This window comes from Neolamprologus multifasciatus, chromosome 15 (genome assembly GCF_963576455.1).
Source record: "Neolamprologus multifasciatus chromosome 15, fNeoMul1.2, whole genome shotgun sequence".
Lineage (NCBI taxonomy): Eukaryota > Metazoa > Chordata > Actinopteri > Cichliformes > Cichlidae > Neolamprologus > Neolamprologus multifasciatus.
The window spans coordinates 18,997,037-19,024,460 of record NC_140453.1 but is presented as its reverse complement, the minus strand read 5'-3'; the positions used below and the strand labels follow the sequence as shown (position 1 = coordinate 19,024,460).

Genomic DNA, 27,424 nt, shown 5'->3' with positions numbered 1-27,424 from the left:
CTCATGCACTGATAAAATCAAATGAACCTATTAGATATAGACACATTCAGATTAGTTTTATTTGACTAACATATTCACTTTATATTAGAGAAGTGACATGCTTATAATTTTGACTTCACCATTTTTCTTTGTGTTTCGTGTGCAGATGCTCATTGTTATTAAATGTCCCTACCTGCATGGTAGATTTTCATTTCTTTAATTATACACTTGGGATGTTGTCCAGACCTTCAGCTTCAGCAAAAATAGACTTCAAATAAGGTGAGAATTTTAGCTATTTATAAGTGGATTTTTCCCCACAGCAACTTTTCCTTCCTTACTGTACAAACAAACCACTGAAATGGTCTTTTTCTGTGTGCAAATCACAAAAAACAGTATTCCATTCTATTCTATTCAGCCCTATTTGTTGAAGCTGTAGTTTGATATGTGCTCCTGTCAGACTCCACTTATCCAGTAACAAAGAGCCTGAAGCTTTGCCTCATTAGTAACCATGCAAACGAGATCGCTATTGATATCTTTTAACGAACTGCCACCTCGTCAGTTCGATTTCCTGTTAGCAAACTCTGGACAACGTAAATCAACATCCAGCAATTAGTTTCAGGGCAAGGGGATCAGTCTGCAGGGGTTGGATACTGTTGGGTGTAGCTGTTCAATGCACTAAATGGGGTCTGCCTCATTGTTCTTTGGTGTCACTTGCCTGATTGAAATCTGATTAAAAGAAAAAAGTTTATTTTTAAAATTTGATCTATATAATTGTACATACTGATTTGGGTTAAAGGGGTCACTTTTCTCATGAGTTTAGGTTTTAGTACTAATTTGATGCCGTAGAATTATTACGAGATTGGAGGTGAGCTTCCCTCCCTCCAAGACATCTACAGGAAGCGGTGCCTGAGGAAAGCGGGGAGGATCATCAAGGACTCCAGTCACACCAGCCATAAACTGTTCAGACTACTTCCATCAGGAAGGAGGTTCTGCAGCATCCAGTCCCGAACCAGCAGACTGAGAGACAGCTTTTTCCACCAGGCCATCAGACTGCTGAACACTTCATAGACACCTCACCTCCACTACTGGAACTTCAACATTATGCACTACATACTGTACATTAATGCCACTGTTTTGCACAATATCCAACTACAAACCTCTGTATATTTTATGTATTTTATGTTATTGTTTACTCTATTTAATTTGTAAAATATGTATATATATATACACACACACACACACACACACACGTAGAAAAACATATTTAGTATACACATCCAGTAATGCATATACTATTATATATTGTACATATATTTATTAGTCTCAGATTTAGCCATTCTTATTTTTTGCTTGTTTTACATTATTGTATTTTTGCACAACTCTGTTGCTTGTGAAGCTCGCACACAAGAATTTCACTCACATGTACTGTACCAGTGTACCTGCACATGTGATGTGACAATAAAAAAAAGTGAAAGTGAAAGTAAAATTAGGGTGTAATGTTTATGTTTAAAAGCTTTAATTGATAGCTAGAATTACAGTGAAACTTGCATATCTCTGAGAACGGTGGCTAGAGTAGGGATGCTGAGGGGAAATACAGCACTCTCTAACCACAACTGTCTCTTTCAAACTGACACAATAATGTGTTTCTCAGAAGACTGGACTAACCAGCATACAGAATCTAAAGCACTGTCATTCTTTTTCAGTAAATTAGATGTGTGTTTTGTAAGCTAATCAGTAAATTAACATCCTTAGCCAACGAAAATGAACAGTAGTTAGCCATCAGAGGAAAAACTCAATGGATCCGCAGTGAGGCTATTTTCACTTTAGAAAATAAGTATTTAATTTACAGTGATTGGTGGAAGTGTGGGAGTGTAGGATGGCACAGGGCGATGTTTAACACTGTCACCTCACAGGAAGAAGGTCAGAGTGCACGTTCTCCTCGTGTCTGCATGTGTTTTCTTCAGGTAGTTTGTCTTCCTTACAATTAGGGATGGGTATCGTTTAGGTTTTATCCGATACCGGTGCCAAACCGGTACTTTTGAAACGGTGCCGGTGCTTAAACGGTGCTCAAACCGGTGCTTAAAGAATGGAGAACACAAAATTGGTCCAAAAACATCTCATGTTCAGCTGTTTTTTTGTAAAAAGATAACAATGTTAGCCTTTTCTGCAGCTATAGGGGATTTATGGTATCACTCTTGGCTGGAAGCAGCTTAATCAATGGAAAAAACACAAACTTTGTCCAAAAACCTCTCATGTTTAGCTGTTTTCCACTTTTTCTTTGGTCATTTTAGCCTTTTTGGCCAGGGTGAAGGGAGTATCTGCCATCAAACAAGAAGACAGCCGCATGTAGCTATGATGGTGTTTGCTAGTTCACCTTACATGCATTAATTTAATAACGTGGTTAGCCTACTAAGCTACTCACGCAGAGAAGAACGGCTGCTGCTGCATCATCATCCTCATCATTTCTGCTACACTGGCAGGGCTAGGGGCCAGGACTCTCCTCTTCGGGTTTTTGGGGGATGTTGCTAACTCCGGGTCCGATAACAGGCAACCCACCCGCAGTCGATGCGCTGGTGTGAGGTCTCGCAGCAAGCTATCAAATACGGCGCATTTTTCGGCTTTTAAAAAAAACGCTATCCGTCGCCAGGTGTTTCATCGGATTTGAGGTGTTACCTTCTTTGACAGTATCACCTTAAAGCACTTGTTGCAGCTGCTGAGTTTGCATATTTTGCTGTGAAGTACAGCCAGACTTTTGACCGCTTCGCCTTGGGCATTTTTAATCTGTAGCTCTGCTCTAAAAGAACGTACGTACCTGGACCCGCCTACTATCCGGAAACGTAAAATGATTGGCTAGAATCTAAAGTGTATCATTCCATACCAGTTGGTGGCGGTAATGCACCTTTCAGTTGTTTGCCAACCGCCAATACAAATGTAAGGAAGAAGAAAGTGTACCACAGCTCAGGAAAAAAAGCACCGAAATAAAGCACCGAAATGTGCGCTGCTTTTCGGTCTGGTTACTACCGTTTATGTCAGAACCGGTGCCATCATGGCACCGGATACCGGTACCCATCCCTACTTACAATGTCTAGCAAACATGGGGTTAGATTAATTGGTGATTTTTAAATGGCCAGGTGTGATTGTGAGTGTGAATGCTATCTGCGTGTGCTAGCCCAGTGACAGATTGGCAACCTATCTAAGGTGTACCTTGCTTCTTGCCCTATGACAGCTAGGATAGGCTTCTGAATTGGATAAGTGGAAGAAGATGGATGGAAGGATGGTTGAATGGTCACTTATTCCATAATCTATGTGTATGATACAATAAATACAAAGTACACTTTGTAAACTAGCCACACTGGCAGCTTTGACAAAGCAGTATTAATTGGCACCCGAGGGACAAGAATGGATGAGAAACACTCAAGCAGTAGCATTATGGCTAAAAAAAACGAGTTCTCTAAAATACTTCAAGGAACTTTTCCAATAAGGTCTAACTAGTCCTTTAAGCCATAGTATATAAGGAGAGTTCATGCTTCTGTCTGACATACTGTGAAATTTGATTTAGCCAGATTTCAAATGACCGCTCTCTACCTACCTAAGCCAAATCTCTACTCTCGCCCTCCAGTACTGGCCAGGAAGTGATTTTTCTGTGTAATAGTGTAATATTCATGACATGCCTCTACCTTTTAGCAGCACTGCCTCTCTCTGTCATGTTCTATCTCATAATGGTGCTGCAGTGGAAATGACAAGCTACAAGAGCAGAGACCTTTTTTTCGTAGCTATGTATCTTTCTTTTCCTATTCAAGTGAGGGGAAAGGAGGATAAAATGCACACCAATGCTAAAGGAATATGAAGAGACGAACGACATCCTGTAAGAAATAATCGACGTTTTTATCAAGAATGACCTTCTTTTTCTCTTTCAAAAAGTGTTTTATTACTCTATGCATTAAACAGCTGTCATCCCGACACTATAATAACACCAATTTCACACTGAAAAACAGGCCATTTCACTTTAAGCTTCAGTCTGCATTTCTGCAACCAGCAGTTGAAAAAGAGGAAAAAAGAGGGGACCCAAAAGCTGTTTAGCCATTTTCCTTGCTGCTCGTTTCTTATTTTCTACCTTCACTCAATTTTTCTCCTGATCCTTTCTTAAACTAATGAAAATAATAACCTATTTCTGTCACAAATATACTGGCCTCAGCAGAGAGAGTAATGGCAAGAGGGAGAGAAATCATTTGATATACTAAACAGGCTGTGAGCAGAAACTCAGACTACAGTCTCGGTGCATTAATTGGAGTGCCATTAGCTGGACAGCTTACTTTAAAAAAAAAAAAAAAAAAAGACACTCTCAGCAGTAACAAAGGTGACTAATTTTTGCCTCCGTCAAGCCACCACCACCCTCTTCCCACAGGCATAAACTCACACCCTGACAAACTCTCACACACAGTCATTTCCATTACTGCGGCTTGGGTCGATTGCATGTGGTGGGTCGATGCTGGTCCACGGATATTCACCATCTCGGGTCTCAGATATGCTAAACAGGATCGTTTATCAGCTGGAGCAGGACCAGAGAATCAGTTTAGAACTTCTGAATACAGGACTGACTAAGACCATACATAAATACTGACCATACATAAAGCCTGTTCAAACTGTTGCATATTCTGAAGTGAAATTATGATAACATGTAGCTGAAATTTTTAATGGTGAAGACATACTATGAACGGACAGGCCCTGCCATTCTGAACAGCTTCCCAAACTTTCTACATAAGTACAAGACACCCAGACTTGATGATAAAATTATTGCCAACAGAAGTTTTCCTCCTTATACCATCTTATTTTTCAACTGTGGTCTTTAAGCATCTTTATCTGGTGTTTTTTTTTTTCCTAAGTAGTCTTTTTGTTTCTGTTCCCTTCTCTTTATTGTTATTTAGCATCTATATGTGGTAGTTTTGCCTAAACTTTGTGGTCAACAATTTGTCTTTTTTGCGGCTTACTTCTCTTCGTGACTGGCTGATGTGTCATGTTTTGTCTGGTCTGTCGAGTGATTTGACTGACTTTCCAACAAGAAGCATTAACACTCACTTTGGACAGATGCTCTGCTGGGGGTCCTAAATAGGCAACGATCATTAGCCAGAGGGGTGCCCTCTACCCACTTTATCTGCCTCTCTAATAACCCCCCTTTTTTTCCCTACCTTCTGTTTTGCCTTTCTTTCTAAGTCCAACAACTGCTAAAGGAAAACAGAGTGGCTGGAATATTGAAAGAATGAGGACAGTGTATTTGTCATGGTGGAATAAAAATTCAGTATAATACCATGACTGAATAAATCTTTTCACATGGCGATAAAAACCTCTCAGTGATATGAAACAATGCAGAGCCTCAGTGGCTTTAGCAATCCGCCAAAAAACTCAAAGACTGAACAAAAAACATGAATACATGAACCACTTTCAAATTAGCTTTAAAAAGTGTTAATCTAGTTTCTTAAGTACTGTGCATCACATATTTCTAAAAGATAGGGGATAATGGCAGTCCTTAGAAAAACATGCCAAGAGGACATGTCTAGTTATATCTTTCTGGCGTTTTTCTCCAGAGTGTTGTGTTGTCTCCAGAGTGTTGTGTCCTTCTGCTTTTTAACCCTCAGCTGCAGAAGGCTGATGGGGTATTGTCAGCACCCTGCCAGGCCGTCTGACAGGCAATGTGAACACCCCAGTTTTTGAAAGCGGTAAATCGTCCACAAAGTGTCGATGCAGGTAAAAATTGATAACATAGTTGTATCTACTAAAAATCTCAGATGAGTTGGAATCTCGGTGACCTCGACCATAAGGTCAGAGGTCAAGTTTTCTAAAAATCTTGTGAATGTGAATTGAATATAAAGTGAGGTAGGATTATCAAATTGATAACGTAGGTGTATTTTTCCTCTCTGTGCTCACCAGGATGCCCTTGATGTACAGTTGAGGTCATACATAGCCCAGAGCTACACACCATGTGCCTATGTGGCAAGCCTTGTCTTTTACTGTTCTTTCCATCTCTTGAAAAAAAACTGTGTGTGGCTATTTGTAATTTCTCCACTTTTCCTTTCACTAACAGAGTCACAAGCCTCAAGGTTTAGTCCTTTGCCTTTACTATCTTCTATTTATATTACCACAAAGAAGATCGTACAGAAGAAGCATAACAATTCTTATCCTTATGCTGATGACTCAAAATCTGTTCTCTTGTTCCTAAAAAAAAAGAAAAAAAAACATATTCGAGACTTGCAGACATAAAACTCTTATTCTTAAATCTCCTTTAACTAAAACTGTGCTCTCTATCCTTCTGCAGTAAAACCACATACCTGACTCGGGGTGCCAGACTTAATTTTGCCTATAAGAGAAGTTTAGAGAAAAGATAAAAAACTAGTTATTTTTTTAAAACTACTTGGTATGTCGTGTTTTCATTGCATGGCAGACTACTTTATTAGCTATGTTCACATCACATGATCCTAATTTTAGTCCATATAGTGTCTAACTTTAGGAGTCAGGTACATTTTTATTCTTACTCAGGGCTTGTTGTAGCTAATATCACACAAGCCTGAATTTGTCTTGTGATCCTCACAGAACAGTTATTTTTGTAGAAGTTTTACTGTTATTTAAAGCATAAGATATTTGTCTTTGTTTTTCCTTGTAATGTTTATGACCAGAGATGGGCAAGTTACTTGTAACGCGTTACTGTAATCCGATTACTTTTTTCAAGTAACGAGTAAAGTAAGGGATTACTATTGCAAAAACGGTAATTAGATTACCGTTACTTCCCGTAGGAACGCTGCGTTACTGCGTTACTAAAACCGTGATTTTCTAGCGAGAATGTCTCATGACAGTGACGTAAGCGAGTGCGACGTTAGTGACAACAGCTGTAGGCAGATAAACAATGGATCATATATCGAGTGCGGAGAGAGTATGAGCGTGCAGCGTTTAAAGCGTGGAAGTACTGACCTTATTTTGAGTTTGATTCCGTAAAAAGTGACAAAAACATTAGTGTCCGCTGTGCGTGGGAAGAAAACTTCTTTTTACAGCAAAAAAAACCCTAAACTTCCAAGCAAGCACCGAGTAGCTACGACGTAATGGGAAACTCACAGAGAAACTGCGGTATCCTTCCACTGACCGCTGCGGCACACCTGCACCAGGATAAACCTCCGCCTACTCTACTCCTGCTTTACAGGTGAAAATAGAGCAAAAGGACCGCTAGTCTTTGACTTTATTTATTTTCTGCTGTGTTTTACTTGCATCTGAAAGAGTGAGTGTAAACACAAAAAATAAATAAATAAATATATATATATATATATATATATATATATATATATATATATATATATATATATATATATATAATGTGCTGGAATGTGCAGAAAATAGGTTTAAATGTTAAACTAATTTCTTCCAGTCAGATAATGTTGCATATAATTAAAATTTTGCTTCATGCATAAAGTTAAAAGATTTAAACTAACAAAACAAGTTTTAAAAAGAGACTTTTCCATTTGATTACATTTTGTATGATGATTATGTAGAAAAAGTAGAATTGGGCTGAAAGATCTATCGCTTTATCACCTATTCAGGTTGTAAATCATGTTTTTAAAAAGTAACTAAGTAACTAAGTAATTAATTACTTTTGAAAATAAGTAATCAGTAAAGTAACGGGATTACTTTTTTGGGGAAGTAATCAGTAATTAATTACTGATTACTTTTTTCAAATAACTTGACCAACACTGTTTATGACACACTTTGAACTTGTTTTTGAAATCTGCTACACAATTAAAGTTTTGATAATTGTGAAATTGTGAAACTATATGTTTTGCCTCAGTGCAGCAAAGCAAGAGGTAATAGCAAAGTTAGAAATACACAGTTGTGCTAGTATTAATGCAGCTAATTGTTAGGTACTTTATTTATCACTAATTAGCTATTTCTGAAGTCATTACTACTGAAATAACACTTAATAATTTTAAGCACTGTTTTTGTTATTATCAGTTAATCACATGCATGTTCAAGCACAAGTTTCTTTTTAAGAGAAAACACTAGATTTGTACATGTACAATAAGAAAACCACAATTTTTTATATTGATTGTACTGATTTATCTCTACAAAAGCTTTTTAAGGACATTTCCTCTGTTTTATATAACATGAGCCCAATGTGTAGGCTGTAAATTAAACCGCAACAAATGCATGAAGCATTCATCAAGCTGTAAGGACTGACTCATGTATGGTAGCATCACAGCCAGTAACAGCTGCAGTCTTTATCCTCTCCTTACATGAAAACAGGATTCGGCACTTCCATTTGCAACAATCATTATTTCAGCCATTAGCTACTGTATTAGCCACCAGAGGCATTTCTAAATCAGCAACATATAGATTTACAAACACACACACACGCACGGTGCTGAGTCCATTAAGGCCTCTGCATCAAACAGGAAATACAAACCCTCACGCTCCATCACTGAAAATGAATATATGCAAAACAAATGAGCTGCTCTGGCTTTTAAAACATCAATCACACAATAATCCTGAATTAAGAAATGGGATACAAGAGGCAGGATGTTAACAAGTAAACAGAGACAGCAGTTAAAGACACACAAGGTCAAACATCCTGAAATAGATTGAATCCATTAGTCTATTTAAGCCTTTACTCCTACATTAAAGAGTGATCATGCAAAATGAAATGTCTTTAGTCCATACATAATTGAAATAGTTATGCTGTTCCAGAAACAGATATGACAAACTTATTATATATGTCCTATACAGTAGAGCATTAAATACACGCTTACCTATTTCCATTTCAGCTGTGTTGTGCAACACACTACTCTCCACACACATTCCTGACACATTGTTTCTGAGCGACTCGGAAACTCCTCCAAGGCATTAGTTTCTCCTTTTGTCTGTCTTCTCATCTTTGTCTCTGTCTTTTGCTTCCAGGACATAAAAGTGGTACTTTCACTTTCAGGCAGCTCTTAGAAAGCCTGTTAGGTATCTGACTAGAGACAAGCAAGTCAAACGGAGAGAGGAGAAAGAAGGATCCGAATAAATGAACTTCAGAGACTATTGGCATCACGGGGAAAGACAGTGGAAGCAAGCACAGAAGGCAGACATGGAGAGCCTGCAGGATGGAGGCAGGCTAAAATAAGACGAAGGTGGGTGTGAGATGGTGCAAGACAGAGAGCTGTCTCACAGCCAAATGCTCACCTTTTAACCTTCTTATTTTTATGCTTTCTTCAATATGCAATTTGTTTATGCTGCTAACTACCTGGTCCAGCTTTTTTGCTTGTTTGCTTTTTGTTTATTTTTTGAAGATGTTGCTGTAGAATGTCTGTTATTATTTCTATAGCTGAGTCAGACCTGCTGCAAGAACCTGATCAGTTCACTCAAGCTCATGATGGACCTGATATCCTCGTGTTGGTCCCACATCATCATAATTACTGTTGCTCCAGGTTCAACATTGCAAGGGACCAATCACATTGTTGTGATGTCATAGTTTTGCGACTCAGTGGTACTGAAAACACTGTTACATTTCAGGTATTTTTCTTTAAACCCTTTTGTGTTATTACACTAAAAGTGCCACTGATTTGTGTGCAAGGTGCTGGGGCTCCACAATTGAATCAATTTTAAAATTGATCGTGACTTTGGTGAATAAGCAAAATCAGGTGTTTCTAAGATCGCTACCTGGCGACATGCCTGACATGAAGAAATTACAAGGTAAGATTGTGGCAGAGTCATGTCTGCACTGCAAAGCTACACAAATTATTCAACTGCCTAAAAACATACTGCAAACTGCAGTATGGTGAATGCATTGAGGACGGTAAAATAATGCATCCAACGTCAGCTGAATGTATCTGCATTAATCATCCAGCTTACAAAGATGCAGCTGCATCCATTCGGCCAAAGAGAAGTGTCCACTGAATGAAGGCATCAAGAAAATCAAAGTACCAGACAAAACAAGCCTGCGCTGTAATTTCCCAAAGTGAAGAACATCACAGGGGAATTAAAGAGGAATTGAACACGTTGCTACGAGATTTATTCACATCCATCGTTCAGGTACAATGAATAGAATGAAAGACAACTTATTTGTCTCCAAATAAGTTTTAATTAAAAGGAATGTAACCCAGTGCAAAGGTGAAAGCAGTGGTCTGTTGATTTATTTTGTGTTAAGTTTGGGTTTTTTAAATTACTATTTTTATTTTTCCTCCTAGATAAATTTAAGACCAGGTTTACACATGTGGAAATGTTAATGCAGTATTTTCTTTACATGACAGTGCAACAACATTTTTAACACACAAATAAATGAATATTTGTGGTAAATGATTGTTATCCTAATATTGATCAGTTGTACAGCACTATGTACTGAAATGTACATAGAAATCCATAAACATTAGATACTATTTTTGTTAATGTTTATTGATCAGGGCTGTGGGACTCAAATATCAGCAGCACAGGAAGATAAACTACTGCAGACCTGATTGACATAAAAATGAATCTTTCACATTGTTACATTCTTTTCTACACAACATGAATTCTACACAACAAGTGCTAATTTTCATCTCTTTATTACTCTTGATAAATCACGTGCAAATCTCAGAACAAGACATCTGAAAGAGACTATTTGATTTAGAAAATACTTTAATGCTATTTAAAGAGAATTGAATCAAATTGGTCAATAAAGGACTTCAATGATGCAGAAGAGTAAAACATTAGAAGAACAGCATTGTGCCGACATATTAAAGGCTTAAAACTTTGCAGCATTGCACAAAAATGTGTCCGTTTCACATGCTGCATTTATCAGTTTTTGTATTGCTATAAATGTAAGTCAGCATAGCCAGAAAAACAAGATCTTGTCATCTCTCGTGAGCACAAACCTTGACTAAGCCTTTCTATTTTCATCTCACATGCATCCACAAACAGAAGCTGTGCACACACTCGTGTCCTTGGTCGCCAGCATTAATCACTGAAATGTTCAAATTGCTGTTAAATTGTCCGTGGTGCAAAGTAAACCTTCAGCCTGAAATAGAGACAGGAATGACACTAGATTTAAGCTCTGCGCTCTTAGAGAGTGGCTCTATGTGAATGCGTGTATGAATGTTTTATCATCTCTGAGATTCATACACAGCGCCTGCCTCTTCGCAGAGCTCTGATTAATTATACAATATCTGACCTCTTAATGTTCACTTTGTTAAACTCTCTCCAGCTCCCGTTCTGTTCCTCTTAATCTCTTTTGATCTCCTATTCCTCCTCTCAGCTCTGATCCTGCGTAGTAACGCAGAAAGAAAGTGCACAATGTTTGTTCCTTTCGTACTGTGTATACCATGACCCTTTAGTCTCGTTTCAATAAAGCGCAAACTGGCATTTTAAGTAGAAAATGTGGGACATAAATAATTTCTGCATGACAGAAGGAAGAATCCCAATAAGAGTTTTCTCTTTTATTGGTAACGATTTTCTAGGTGACCTCCAAGCTGAAATGATTGGTTGCCCCATGTTTTGGTGGATCAGTTTCATGAGAATTGACTGTATGGGGATGTGACAGATGATTGGCCTGGTGACTCCTTGTGCTGCGCAAATACTATTAAAGCATGATCGGGATTCAATTTAAATGGGTCCAAGCTATTATTTCCTAACATTTAGCAAATGTCTTTGGAGCCTTTACCAGATGCCGCTTGGTAAAGATTAGGAAATAACTGCAGGTAGTCATTTCTGGTTTCGTGTTTTTAGTTTATGTTGGCTCTTCGGGATTTCAAAGGGCTCCGAGTTGGTTCAACCTTACCATAAAGCCTTTAAACATGTTTTACTTGTCAGGAGTTGACCTTGCAGGGATAATAAAGTACTGATGACATGCATTTTACAGATTCATTCATTGCTTGAAGTTTTCTAATACATTTTGATTTTGGAGACAGTGCTCATTTTTCTCTTTGACACATACAAGGAAAAGATCCTCGAGATCAAACATCGCCTTTATTAAGAGACTGTTTCAAGAATAGTGTTTTTGAATTTTCTCCTTTTTGTGTTTGACACACATTTACTAATGCAATCACACGGGCATGCTCAACTAAGCATTTGCCTTTCTGTTACTATTCAAACATATATAGATTCAGACACAGATCTACAGGAGCTTCATGTTTTCATCTCCTTGACCAAGTTGCCAAATTGGTTATGAAATGCTATCCACACATTATGTGCAGTAGTAAAGCTTATATTTATTATTCACTCACCAGCTGTGTACACCATCTGTCAATTCTTACAGTTAAACAATAGAGACATCATAGCAGTCAGGCAGCAGATTACAACAATGTTTTGAGAATAGCTTAACCTTTAATGACTTGGCATATCTGTCCACATAAAGACAGTATAGCTGCAGTAGCTGTATACAAGCTGACATATCAACAAATATATAATTTTCTTGTTATTTTGCTTCATCTGGAACGTTTAATAATACTGTGCTATTATGAGCACACCCATGCTTTCCCTACTGTGTCTGCAATGAAAATAATTTGTTAGGATCTTCTAGAAAAATGTGCTTTTGGGTACAAAAAACTGCATACGAATATGAACCTTTTAAGAGACAATGCGATGGATATTGAACTATGGATAGATATTAAGAGTTGTTTACAAAATTAGGAGTCATTAGGAATGGTCACCTTTCGACACATGTATTTTTCTTATGATATGTATGTGTGTGTTTTATTTTTCTTGGGGGTTTTTTTGTCTGCTTGTTTTGTTTGTTTTTCAAAGATAATAAACTGGACTAAATGAAAGAGAACTAAGTTAAAAGTTTAGGATTCTGGGAACACAGACTAGTCTGGTGGCATGCTATTTAATAGAAACAGCCAATTCCAGGGTAGCCAGTGGATATCCAAGCTAAGATTCCCATTTCCATTTCTGAATACATATACATTTAAAATTACCTAACAAAGACATAACTTATGATCACAGAGAAGCCCATTTTCAGCAACTCCAATCACCCTTTTGCTCTCTACTGTACAGTATATGCATTGTTTACTAACCTGTAATCCAAACCTGCTATAACATGATTGGCCTATAGAGCTCCTACTACAACCAACAGAAACCATAAGATTATATAGATTAAAAGGGCTTGTTCTTTGGAAGGTTAGAAATCAAAATCCCAGTATCAGGAGCTATATGGAGACAGTGGAAGGTGCATTTGTGCAGTAACACAAAAAAGTGTGCTTGCCGTCAGAGTGATCTCTTACGCTCGGTTAATGCTACTCTTGTCCTTGAGCTACAAATGCAAATGACAGCTAGCTCCATTTTGCCCAACACACAGCTGGAGAAGCATTTTAAAGCATCACTTTCCACCTCTTTTCACCTCCTCTGTTGTTCCCAAACACACTCAACATTTACACTGTAGGAGTGTTTCTGCTGTGTAGGGCAGTAATGACAAACAGCTCACACGCATTAAAACTTTCCACCTCTGCCCCTCACACTACAGAAGCACGTCATTTTCAGACAGGAAGGCCACAACCTTGACTTGATTTATTTACCTCTCTTCTCCACATTCTGCTCTCCTAGTGTCTGTTTTTAACCATTTTCTTCTGCATGTTTGTCTCAGTGCCACTACTTCTCTCTTTAAGGGTTAGGAAACACTCCTTGCTTCTACAGGCATTTAAAAAGTCAGGCTGGTGAGAGGTGAGAGGGGCGATCTTGATGCAGAACCCTGATGGATGGTCCTGACCTTGCGCTGCCGGCGAGAATGTGAATGTGTGTGCGCTTGTGTACTCACATAAGCAACCTTTTGCAGAGACATGACAAGGCCATTGATCCTGGCCTATAATTGGACGGCATCACTGTAGACGCATCCAGAGCAGGCCTTGCATGTGTATGTGTCATCACTTTAACAGGAAGTATTTACTGAGCTCTGCTTCAGAAATCAATTCACATTCAAAATGCGGGACTTTGGATCTGTAAGTGTTTGAAAGTTATCTTGCAGCTCAAACTATAAAATCCTAGGATATTTTAGCAGTATTCTGGGTTGGGATAGTTTATTTATAGGCAGTGTTGGGACTAACGCGTTATTAAGTAACGCGTTACAGTAACTACGTTATTATTGTGGTAACGAGCACGGTAACTAGTTATTATGCCAAAACCGGGAACGCGTTACTCGTTACTGGGATTTAGATAGGCGCGTTATTCGTTACTTCGTGTGGTGGCTATCGCGGAGCTTCCACAGATTCAATAACATTAGCAAGTGGTGGAAGCCAGCAGGTGGATGAAGGAAAAGGGAGGCAAGAGGAGAGACCCGAAGCGGCCGCTGCTCCGAGAGTGTCAGGTGAACTGAACTTCAGGTAAGAAGTTATAACCTGCAGTCCATCTGGGTCAGATATGAACCAAGTTTAGGTGGAGTTTATTTTCGTTATGCTGACTTTTTCGTACTGCGTACTAGCTAGCATGACGGAGTTTCTATACAGCTGGGTGGGTGCTATGTTACTGATGTTGAACTTTATTTTGTTCATAAGGTTAATTATTAGAGTTGCCAACCGTCCTGTAAAAAACGGAGTCCTCTCGTATTCAGAGAAAATATTACGCGTTTCGTATTGAGGTGAAAAGGAACACAGTTTGTTCCGGACTTCAGCTACAATGAAAAAGACACAAAGGTGGATTAATCTGTGTCTTTACGCTGTCAGCTGCCTCTTCTTCTCTCATCCTCTCACCCTCCCTCTCCTGTTTCTACTTCAATCATGAAACTGATCAATGATCAGCTGATTGGCTTTTCTCTCTTGTTTATTTATCGCCCACTTTGCGCCAGAAAGAGGAAACCAGCGGATGTCGCGGTAAACAACAGTAGCACTTTTAAGCTTGATCAGCTGTTGTTAGAATTTATTTAATATTAATTTCTAGTATCAGCTGATGTTTGCTGGAGCCACAGCTGTAAACCTGCTGGTCATGATATCGGTTTGGTTATCTGGTGAGAGGGAAACATGAAGATGAAACCAGGAGATGTCCTTACTGAATCATCAGAGCTGTGATGGAGAAACAGGTTTACCTTTTAGTTAACATGAATGAGTTGAAGGGAAGTTATGAACTGTTTCTGAGAGACAAATAACACCAGGATCCTTTTCTAAGTAGCTGACAGCTGGTAACTGTGCAGGGGCAGATCTAGCAAAGTGTTGCCAGGGGTCCATGTAGGGCATTAAAAGGGAAAGGGGGGCACAAGGAAATACTTTCTTATTCTCATTTAAAATGTCTCACTTTTAAAAAAATAATTATCTGAGTCTTACAACAAACAATTGATAGATTGATACATATATACCATCAGAACAGTGTACATCACTGTCACAACAGCGTTTGTTTTCATTCAAAGGCTTTATGATTTTTCCTATAATGGTGGGCCGGGACGATGTTTTTTGTCCCAGTCCAGCTCTGTATGCAGCTCATCTGCAGTCTGGTGTTACCTACATCTTCCTATTCAGAAGGCAGAATTTCCGAGTTCTGAGTACAATCGAAAGCACCACGACTGCAGTTTTTGTGTTGGATGTAAAAAGCAGGCTGGGATAGAATCAGACGTGGGATTTCTCTCGTGGAAATGTGCACATTATTTTTTCCTTTCTATTGGTAGGTGGCACAGTGCACTTGTGGCAAGTAAGCAAGCTAGAAGACTGGCAATCTTGCTGGGTATCCAGTTACGGAAGCAACACATTAACAAGAGAATTCTGAGTAAAACCAAAGTTACTTTCCCTAGTAACTAGTTACTCTGAAAGTAACGAGTAACTTGAAGTAACTGAGTTACTTTTGATAGAAGTAACTAGTAATGTAACTAAGTTACTAATTTAAAGTAACTTACCCAACACTGTTTATAGGACAATTATTTTGTATATGGGATTTGCTGAAATTTGCACAGTTGCATTCAAAGGCAAACCACTCAAATTTAAATATGTCAGACACAACCATTCAGAGAGAAACCATTGGCATCACAGAAACACACACGACATGCCTTATTGTGCTAATACTGAACCCTGTTACTTTCCCCAGGAGGTCCGGTGGAAAGGGGAAAGTAGCAATAACATGGGGGAAAGTAAAGAAAGGGGAAGAACTGAACAAAATAAAATGATTTTTATAAACAATTAAACTCAAAGAGACAGCAGAGCTGCTATTATTATTAAAACACACACACACCAAAACTCAGAAGACAGTTAAAAATTAAAGTCAAACAGTCGAACACAGAATGATTAAAAGAGAAAGAGCAGTTGTTCACAAACACACAGGCCATATGCTGTAAGAACAAAAGCACTCTGACATTGGCTGTGTCCTCTCCTTCAGCTGAAGAACAAGAGCTGATTTCTGAATGGAGCCAGGTCAGTTTGTGTTTGAGCTTTGTTTTTTGTGCTATTTTACTTTGTTTTCAGTCTTTGATAAGTTAGTTTTGGACGTCAAAGCTACTCAAATAAACCACTTCATTACTATGTCATATGAAAAGATTCCTTTCTGACATGAAGATGTGGGAGTGAGGCTGGTCTCTCTACTGCCATAGGAGGTGTGTCATAGCATTGTTGCCAGAGAACACTTTATGTACTCACTGGGATGTCTGTGAGTGTTTCCACTTAAAAGGACTAACATTTTCCAAAGAATACTGTCTTTCTCCACTTTTAAACTGAAGTTTAGTTTAGATTCAGAAGCAAAGTCAGTTAGTTTCTAGCGTGTTTCACTTCCAAATATACATGTTAATATCTATCCATCTAGTGATCTTCTTAGCCACTTTTCCTATTCAGGTATCCCAGTGTTCATATGGTAAAAGCTAGGGTACAACCTGGACAGTTCACCAATCTATCACATAGAGACAGACTACCATTCAAGGTCATATTTACACCTATGGCCCATTGAGAATTACCAATCAATTTTTGGTTGGTGGAATAAAACTGGAGTACCTGAGAAGAATGCACAGGCAGAAAGTGCAAACTCCCCAGAGTTGGTTGCTAGCTAATGGATTTGAACCCAGGAGTGTCATGCTGTGAAGCAACAGTGCTAACCACCACACCAATGTGAAGGAGACACCATCATAGGCTTTTATGATGCTATATTCAGTTATATGGAAAAAAAAGACACAAGTAATCACGAGAAAAATTCATTGGGTATATTCTGCAATCAATGTAGGGCATAAAATTACATCTTTGATTACGAAATTGCAAAAAAAGAAAAAAAAATGGAGAAGACACTTGGCAGGTGAAGGTGAATTGCAGTGAATGTAAGTTTTGAATATTGAATTATTCAAATATTTGAATAATTGAGTACAGGACTGTACAAAGCATATCTTTATTACAATTACTGATTCATTTTCTAGTCATGTATTTTATGTATTTTACGCACTACTGCTGTTAGTGCTCATCAGTAAATCACCTTACCAAATAGTTTTGAATTTATTTACTTCTCACTCTGTGTAAATAGGTTTATAAACTTGTGTTCAGTTCTGGAAGTATTTTGTCCAGTCTGGTTTACTTGCAATTGTCCCAGTACTAAAATGTGAATATGATGCTGTGATTCATGTAGGATGCACGTTTTTTCCTTCTTTTTGGCTGAACAGCACTCAGTCAGAGACAATCTGCTGTGCAGTAACATATGAATGAACATATGAATGAACATCTGGAAAGATACAGCCCACTGAAACTAATTATTTTTCTAGCTGCCACACCAGTGCAGCAGCATTTATTTAGTAAAGTATGACATAATCTTCTCTTAATAATGTCCTTCATGTTTATGTCTATGTTTGTGCAGTGTGTTATCTCAGTTTTGTTTGTTATCTTGAGCTATGATTTTTGATAAATGGGCCGACAACCCTAGTTACCAATTACCCTGTACTCTGATACTGGTACATACTGGTGAGCATCATTCAGTCACACCATTTTTCAGCAAGTTTTTCAATTCTTCTTTTTCTAATTGACATTTTTTGTCTGTGTTGTGAATATTAATATGTTTGTAATTCTAACTTTATTTAGATATACAGGGCATATGTATATCTATTATCTAGATATACATAATGATGATAATGCAGAAAATACAAACAATAATCATCATCATTACTAAATTCATTAGCCTAATGGAAATATTGGAAATATTGGAAAATTTGTCACATAGTGTCTGTGATTTTAAGTATATATATATTTATTTATTTATTTATTTATTTATTTAATTTAATTTTATTTTATTTTTTAAATCAGGGCAAACAAGTGTTATTACCCAGAAACCAATGCTGATTAGTATTTCGGTTGGTGGCTGCCAGGCAGCCAGTCACTCTAGGGCAACCACCTCATTTTAGTGGATCTGTCCATCCAAGACTGTGTTTAGCCATTCTGAACTTTGACTGAATGTTTAACAGCATTTTTAACAGAAAGCTTTTATAGCTTTCAGCTAAAAAGGACAATCAATTCTTAACCTCTTCCCTGTGCTTTTTTCACTGTCACTTTTTTTCTCTTTTGAGTCGCCAAATGCATATTTTGTGCTTTCATTGGGAAAACTCCAACTTGGCAGTCTTTTCACATTGACTACATAGAAAATAGGCTTTCTGGACTCTCACAGTAACTGCTCCAACTTTACTCTGAATTAGAAGTTGTTCAGTAGAATGAGTAGAACCACAGTGCTCCACTGGTCGCAGCTTTTAGTTTATGCTATATTGTCCTCAGCATGAAAGCAACGGCAGATGAAAAAATTCACATTCACACTGTTTGAGCTGTATGTGTGTATGCATGTAAAAATGACCCAAGTGCTGACCCAGATGCTTTATACTTTTCATGTCATGCCTCCGTACTCCTGTGCAGCACTTCTGACAACTTTAACCTGCTAAACTTTGATATCTGTGAAACCGCAGGGTCAGACTGTGTACTTACAGCACATATCAACAGAGGTCGGAACAGCACAGAAATCTTTTAAAATGCATTCACAGGATTTAAAAGTCCGTCTGTATCCCATCTGATTCCCATTAGGTGGTTTCATAACTAAAGTCTGGGACACACTGGAGGAGTAATGTGTAAACATAATTGTTTAAATGAATAATTATGAAGCTTTGTTGGCACCAAAGCTCACCCAGCTGGTGATAAGACTTTTTCAACTCAGCATTAAAAAAGAAGAAGAAAAAGAAACAGGAAATCACGAAACATGTTTCACATCCACCATTCACAACAATCTGTGCAGGTGTCGACTGCTGTGTGCGCTCGCGTGAGAGTGATCACTGAGTCAACATGACGAGGCTAAAGAAATGTTTCGGTGAAGAAACTGTTGTTGCCACACGTTACATATTAGATGCCTGCTGAGTTTACCAGCTTGTCTGGAGTCACGCTGTGTTTGCAGGATGTGTGCTGTAGTTGCTACATGGCGTGAGCTAACTTACATAATTTGTACATTCACCTCAAAGATAAACTGATGCAAAAAGCTTTGCATAAATGTGTAGATTCTTACCACTATTTCATTTTACTTTTTATATGTGTACTAATTAAATGCATACTTTTTCATGTATATGAAACCTTTTACTTTAGTTTTAGATGAGCTTTCAGCTTGCATGACTCAGAAAAATAGCAGACCTCAACTGCATCTCCACAACTAGTAGTGGAAAGACTGCAGGGTCCCCATTCATGCCAAATATTAGTGCTATGATGCAAATAGGCTTTTAGCAGGTAAGCACTTAAAAAATCTGAAATCTCACACAGAGTAAAATGAGTGCAGATATAACTTATATAAAAGTAATATAAAAGAACAGCATGAACAACAATAAAAGCAATGAGCTAATCTGCTGTTAGAGATTCTCCTTGAGGTGGTTTGACTTTACCATTAGGAGTAGTGAGTCAAAATGTTTCCACTTGGTACGGTGCCATTTCCAGTTATTCTAAGTACCCCAAAATAATTAATGCAAACAGTTGCTATAAATTTATGTAAAAGGCTTTTCTAATTTAACCGTATGATGAAAGCATTTAGGTTTTATTGGGTTAGGTTTATTTCTATTTCATGTGCACTACTGTGTGTTTTACATCCAACACACAGCCGTAAGCAGTGTATTTGTCCACATGAACCCTGTTCTCACAGACCTGAAATCCCCATCGATGAATCCTCCAGTCAGATTATTTTCCAGAAATACTGAATATTCTATTTAGTTCTCTACATAAAACACTGAGCTAAAGGCTCCCCGTGCATTATTTCCATTTGAGTAAAAAGGTTTCTGATCCCATAGAGACCCAACAGTCTGTGCAGCCTTCAGCTCACTGTTGGACCTAAGTGTCTCTCACTACTCGCCCCACGGGAAACTGTGGGCAAGGCTTTCAACACACAAACTCTACGCTGTGTATTTAGAGCCAAATGGCAGAGCTGAGATAAACAAGTGTCTGTTAAAGAGATGCAAACATCTAACAAACTAAAGAAAGCCAAGCACTTTCCCATGGATTTGAAAAAACTACATGCGAGCTGAGCAATATCTGTGCAATCAGACAAGCTGGATCACAGTTATTGTGGAATCTCACTGTTTTTCTCCACATTATATGAAACAACACTGAGAAAAACTGATGCGATATAAAACAGTATTTATGTCCAAGTTTATTTTATTTCAGCTTATACCTAAAACATACATTTTTGGACTTCTTCCAGAGGGGATGTTATTTTTAGATTACTCTTTAGATACCCGTATAACCACTTACATGTACATATCTACATGTATGAGCATGTAGCACGTCGCCACAGACCTCATGCTTATGTGGAAGCAGAAATTAACGTCTGTGTCAAATTAACTTTGCATAAGGAGTAAGGAGTAAGGTGCTTGTCATTTTTAACAGATGTGTGGAGCATGAAAAACTCTTCCAAAATCAAACTCTTAAAGAAAAGTTCTACGGTAACATTCAAAGACATCTAAGGATGAGAATTTGTCACAAACAATCTATACTGTAGTATGTGCAATTGTGCCATTGTGTGATGCACAGTGCTTTAAAAACAAAGTTTGTGGGCCTCACCAGCATATCCTTCTCACCAGATTTAGCTGTCAACAATTTGTCCGCAACCATAGAATAAAACCCGAGTAGTCACATGTAGACAGAATGCTGGAAGCTGCCCAGATTTGAACAAGAAACACACTGAAGTAGCCAAAATTAATTTAGGTATGATTTTCATAAAGTAAAACTCTTGATCACACCTCTTACAGTTATGTGAAAAAGAAAATCTTCACAAGGCCTCTGTGTAGTCCTTTGAAAAATTAAGTTCTGCTTCCGCAAGAAATAGGAGAGCATGTAGCAGCTCGATGCTGCTAATCAAATGCACTTGATTAACCTATCATCAGTAAATGTGAGCACATCTATAAAAGCAGAACTTTTGGTCTGGACCATTCAGGTGCGTGTTACCACAATGTCAAGGTTTTAAGGCCATTTCCAAACAATCTGAAGCATCGTTCTACAATTATAAAAATTACTGTAAGTTTCGGGCTATAAGCCGCTAGTTTTTGCACAAGCTTTGAACCCTGCGGCTTTTAGTCAGGTGCGGCTTTTCTATGGATCGTCCATGATTTTTGTGATATCATAAGAGGATTTTTTTGGTTGTTCCGCAATTGTACGGCACTACGTTGCCTGGCGGAAGGGTATGTGATCAGAGACACAAGAGTGCAAGGGTATAGGAGTGGTATGCTGGTCACATGTCCGTCCACCAGGCAACATAGTGCCGTACGAAGTAGTGTGAAAAACAAACTTGAAAAGCAAGAGCAAGAGTTTTACAGGAGCAAAGGAAGCTTTCATTCACAAACCCTCAATATGGCAAACAAAAGAAATGCATATGATGCAGCTTTCAAATTAAAGGCAGTAGATTTGGCTCTTAGCAAGGAAAATAGAGCTGCTGCACGTACCCTTGGTATAAACGAATCAATGGTGAGACGTTGGAGACGCCAGCGTGATGAACTGGCTTAGTGCAAAAAGACAAAAAAAGCTCTCAGAGGAAATAAGAGCAGATGGCCCAAACTTGAAGACTGTATTGAAGACTGGGTGAACACAGAGAGCAAACGGGCGAGGTGTTTCAACTGTGCAGATCCGACTAAAAGCCAAAACAGTCGCCAACGAAATGAAGATAGAAAATTTCAGAGGTGGGCCATCCTGGTGTCACAGATTTATGAAAGGAAAAGGAGTGTCCATCAGGACGCGGATGACTGTGTGTCAGCAACTCCCTCCCGACTACGCAGAGAAAATAAGAAAACTTCTGCAAATTCACACAAAGAAAGATAAACGAATATTCCATCGGACTGGATGAGATCATAAACATTGATGAAGTGCCGTTGACGTTTGACCTGCCCCTCACTAGGACTGTTAACAAGCAAGGTGAATCAACCATCACGGTGAGAACCACTGGCCATGACAGAATGAATTTCACTTGTGTGCTGGGCTGCACAGCATCAGGGTTTAAACTTCCACCAATGGTGATTTTTAAGTGGATGACTATGCCAAGAGAAGAGATCCCGAGCAGCATCTCTGTTAAAGTCAACAAGAAAGGGTGGATGGTGGAAAGCGTAATGAAGGAATGGCTGCAAGAGTGCTATGGGAAGCGACCTGGAGGATTATTTCGCAAAAAAAATGTGTTGCTTGTTTTGGACAGCATGAGGGCCCATATCACAGATTCTGTGAAAGCAGCCATTAAGAGCACAAACTCGATTCCAGCTGTGGTTCCTGGAGGCACAACGAAGCACCTGCAGCCACTCGACATCAGTGTGAATCGTGCGTTCAAAGTAGCACTACCCGTGCAGTGGGAGGCGTGGATGACGAGCGGCGATAAATCATTCACCAAAACTGGTCGCATGCGAAGAGCAAGTTTTGCCCGAGTCCGCCTGTGGATTCTGACAGCGTGGGGAAGTGTGAAAACATCCACGATCACCAACGGATTTCGAAGGGCTGGACTGCTGCATGACGGAGAGGAGGACACCGCCACGGCCCTTCTGAGGGTGTTCGACTCCGACACTGACAACGAGGATTTCTTTGGTTTTGAAAGCGACAATGAAGGAGAGAAGCGGAGAGTGGATGACGAAGCCATCCTGAGCCTGTTCATTAACGACACTGGAGAAGAGGACTTTGGTGGTTTTAGAGCGCAGGAAGAAGAGAAAGTTGGTGGTGAATGACTGACTTTTCTTCTTGTTAAAGCCGTGTCACTGCACCTGAGCCTAAAAGGTAGGCCGAATCTATTTTTCTGGTGTGCTGTAGGTTATTGTTATACACTACATTTGTTACTCGTTTATAAAGCACAGTACATGTTTCGTACTTGTAATTACCGGTAGATAGAGCACATTTAAAAAACAGCGGTATACCAAAGTGCTTAACATAAAAGACAGAAAGTAACATGAGTATTATAAGGCCTTAGTAAAGTACTAAATATACTAACAGGTCATTGTCACTAACACACAGGGGTAGCATAAAATGCATATCAAGTAAAAACATTGTAAAAGCACAAGCCATAAAAGATATTTATAAAGGAAAATAGAGTAAGTCTAAGAGTCAGGTACAGGCTTTAACAAGCAGGAAAAGAGAGATTTAACAAATAGGTTTTTAACCGTGATTTAAATGATTGGATAAGGTTAGACCGTGCAATGCTCAGAGAAACTACAGGACCTGCATCTCAGACACTATAGTCCTATTAAAACCTGTAAATATTAATATTAAGTTAATAACAGTACTTCTTCTTTGGAAGGGTTGACAGGTGAAAATACCTATAAATGAACACAGCTGCACAGCTTGGGTTTGCAAAATTGCATCTGATGGTTGCGCCAAAGCAGGGGTGTCCAACTCCAGTGCTTGAAAGCTACTATCCTGCAGCTTTTCAATGCATCCTTGTTCCGACACACCTGAATCAAATGAATGGCTTGTTACTGGGCCTTTGCTGAACTTGATGGCATGCTGAAGAGGTTTATCCAAACCTTTAATTCAGCTGTGTTGGAGTAAGGATGCATCTAAAAGCTGCAGGAAAGTAGTTCTCAAGTACTGGAGTAGAAGTGGAAATGTTTAGCCATAATGCACATCACCATGTTTGGTGAAAACAAAAGGCAACATATTAGCAAAACCATCAGTGTCAAATATCAGTGTTCTGTTCATCTGGAAGTAACGTTTTCAGTGAGAGAAACATTTCGTCAGTCATCTAAGTGACTTCTTCAGTCTAGCTGAGGTGATGATTTGGGCTTGTTTTGCAGACATAGGTCCTGGGTACCCTGCAGTCAATGAGTCATCCATGAACTCCTTTTATATATCAAAGTATTCTAGAGTCAGATGTGAGGCCTTCATCTCAACAGCTAAAGCTAGGCCAAAATTGAGTTGTGCGACAGATCAGTAGTTCCAAGGACAGCAGCAAATCTGCAACTGAATACGGTCAAAACAAAATATTTTAGTATTAAAATGGTCAAAAAAAAGTTCAGATCACAGCCTGATGGCGAGCTGTGCATAAAAAAAATGTACACAAACCTCAATAAACTGACGCGTAAAGAGGAGTGGAACAACATCAACAACAATGTGAGAGACTGAAAGTCACACAAAAAACATTAACTTCATGTTATTGCTGCACAGTTTTCTAAAGTCTCATATCACACAAGTCCACCTGCTATACAGCAAGTTATTAAAAAGGACTTCTTTGCAGAAATCCAAAGACATCTACACCCTCCTTTTCTGACAGCCATCTAAATGCATTTAGTAAAAGGTAGCCAACACCCTTTCATGCTGTTCCTTCAGTAAAAGATTATGGAAACAGATAAAAAGATGAGCTTGCCACTGAAAAATAAAATCACAAAAGTATTGTCAGACTGCAGAGCATAGATGGTGCAAGACAAAATGACATGTGCAGAAAAATATTTCAGGCTATAAGGAATGATAAAAACAATGATAATTATGACAATAACGTATAGCATAAAATGAAAATAAATGAATAATTCATTTGGAAAAAGAGGAAGCCCAGTGACTGCAAGAGTGTGAACACCCCTCTGAGCTGTGAGTATCTGTGGCACACAATCACATTCTCTCTCTCTCTCTCTCACACACACACACACGCACGCACACAGACAGTCAGAAGGAGAAGTAGGAGGTAATAAGAATGGAGATTAGACTTTCGATTAAACTGCTTTCTTATTCCGCAGCCCTCCAACAGCTTTGACACGCAGCGTCTTAGAAGCAGCCGTGGCCAATTCGCCTTCAGCGTTTACAAACAGAAATGACTTTGAACGCTTACTTCTGAGAGTGTGTCTGAGTTTCCAATCGGCAGCCATAGCACTCAAAGGGGAATGTGTCATCGCTTGTGCAGGGGAGTTGCAAAAAATTGCATTTGTGTGTGTGCGCGCTTGCGCTCATGCATATGCATATGGAACAAATACATGGCGACGTGAAATAAACAAAACAACAAGGAAGCTGTGAGCAGATTGCAGACAGGGTCACATGAAAGGGTGGTGATGGTGCATGCTCATGCTTGTACACAAACAAATACTCATATTCTCACACAAGGCAGGTCACAGCTAGAAATGAAGTTGGATAAAAAGACCAACTGCTGTCATCAGATAGCAGACATATGAGCCTCTGTGAGATTCACAAGTTTCCTTTCAAAACAAATGATGGAAATTTACCGCTGCACATTTTAGCTGACGTGTAACGCGTTTGATAAACTTTCCGTTTAGATACCAGGGTAGAAAGGGTTGTGTAGCCAAAAATCCTGTCACCACTGTGACAGTGGTGGATGATCACAATAAACAGAGCCAATGTTTTAAATATTGAGGTCAATGTAGCAGGCTGATTTTTTTTCCACATTGTGCCTATGTATGATATTGGTGAGAACAGATTTTCCCAGAAAGATCATCTCAGGCGCTCTCCCCCACCCACATGTTGTTTAAAGCCATTTGCGAGAGACAGGAAGTCAGAAGAAAGCTGGTTTCAGTGGACGGTTGGGCTTAAAACAGAGGGATTAAATGACTTGATTCAAACAGAGGTTGAACTCAAGGCCCCCCAAACTGTGTAAAACATAAATAGGGATTATTTTGAAGTATGAATTGTTTTAAAGTAGAGCTGCATACTCTTCTAAGACTGCATTCAGGCTAGCCTGAGAACAGTACAGGCAACTCATTCTGCCAGTCCTATTTAGCAGTGAGTGGATCGTCATAAGCTGAATCTGACTTAACTTTGGTTGTAATGCAACACGAGGTCAAACAATGCACTGTCCAATCAAACACAAAATACTAGATCTTTAGTATATGGCACTTTATGGAGTCAGCTGGCATTTCTTCCATGTTTCAAAGTTCTGAACTTTTTATAACATTTTGTACAGTAGAATAGAGAGCAAAGGAGCTCTTTTTCATTGATTGCTTTTGATCCAGCCATGCACTTTTGTAATTGCGTATCCAATTCGGGTTGATGTGAGGGCTGGTGAGGTGGGACACACAATAGATAGGTTACCAGTCCATCACAGGGCTAACGCAGAGAGAGAAACACACCCTACAGTAGATCTAAAATGAATAGTTTACTTAACATTCATATCTTTGAAATATGGGATGAACCTAGATTTTCCAGACAAAGCTCACGCAGGGACAACATGCAAACGTCCCAGAGGCCTCACTGATTTGAACCTGCAACTTTCTCCCACAGAAGCAACAGGCCTAAACTGCTCCTCCATCAGGTTGGATTTTATTATTCATTCTTCATATTTTATAACCACAGAAATTAAGCACAACACATCTGTTAAAAAAAAAAATCTTCCTGTAAGTGTCTGAACCATCTTCAGATTGTCCCTCCTTGAGTCCGATTAGATCAGTGTGAATTGACTATTAATGTTGCTTTAAATTAATTTCAATTTCTTTTACATGAACTACCAACAAGGCATTTGACAAAAGAGTTTCCAATTCTGGATGTAAGTTTTAAAAATAATATTGTAATTTGAAAATTAATATATACTGATTTCATTTATGATAATGATTTATGATATTATATACTCACATAGGTCCACCTGTTGTGGGTATTTATGCTTTTTCATAAATCTGCTCATGCTTCAAAGCTTTTTCATGGTTTAATCACCCTTTTACTATTTAACCCTCCTGTTATGTTGCGGGTCAGATTGACCCAGAACAGAAGAGATGTCAAATGTCATCTGCATCACTACAGAAAATGAAAAAAAATCAAAATTATAAATGAAAATTGTAAAATAATCAATGCCAGTGTTTCTGACACTTTTGGATGAGTAAATTTGCCCTGGGTCAAATTAACCCAGGAGCATAATTGGTGTTCCTGGAAACCAACATAACAGGAGAGTTAATTTAGTTAGGACTTTTTTATAAGTATTGGCTGAATTATATAAACTACATCACTTAAAGACTGAGTGAAACACTGCCACACTGATCCTAATAGCACTAAAATGGTTCATTTGTCAGGCCCCATCACAGAATATGAGGTCTTTTTTCAGGTTTGTTCTTTCCTGAACAGCATTAAAAGTGGATTTATAGAGAAACAAAAGTTACCAACACCAACACAAAATATCC

General features: G+C 38.7%; 1 protein-coding gene across 1 annotated transcript in view; it reads right to left on the bottom strand.

Moving 5' to 3' along the window:
* The window catches only part of LOC146501934 (exostosin-1), a 331,006-nt gene that overhangs the window by 271,991 nt on the left and 31,591 nt on the right, over positions 1-27,424 (bottom strand). The gene's annotated exons all lie outside the window — the stretch shown is intronic.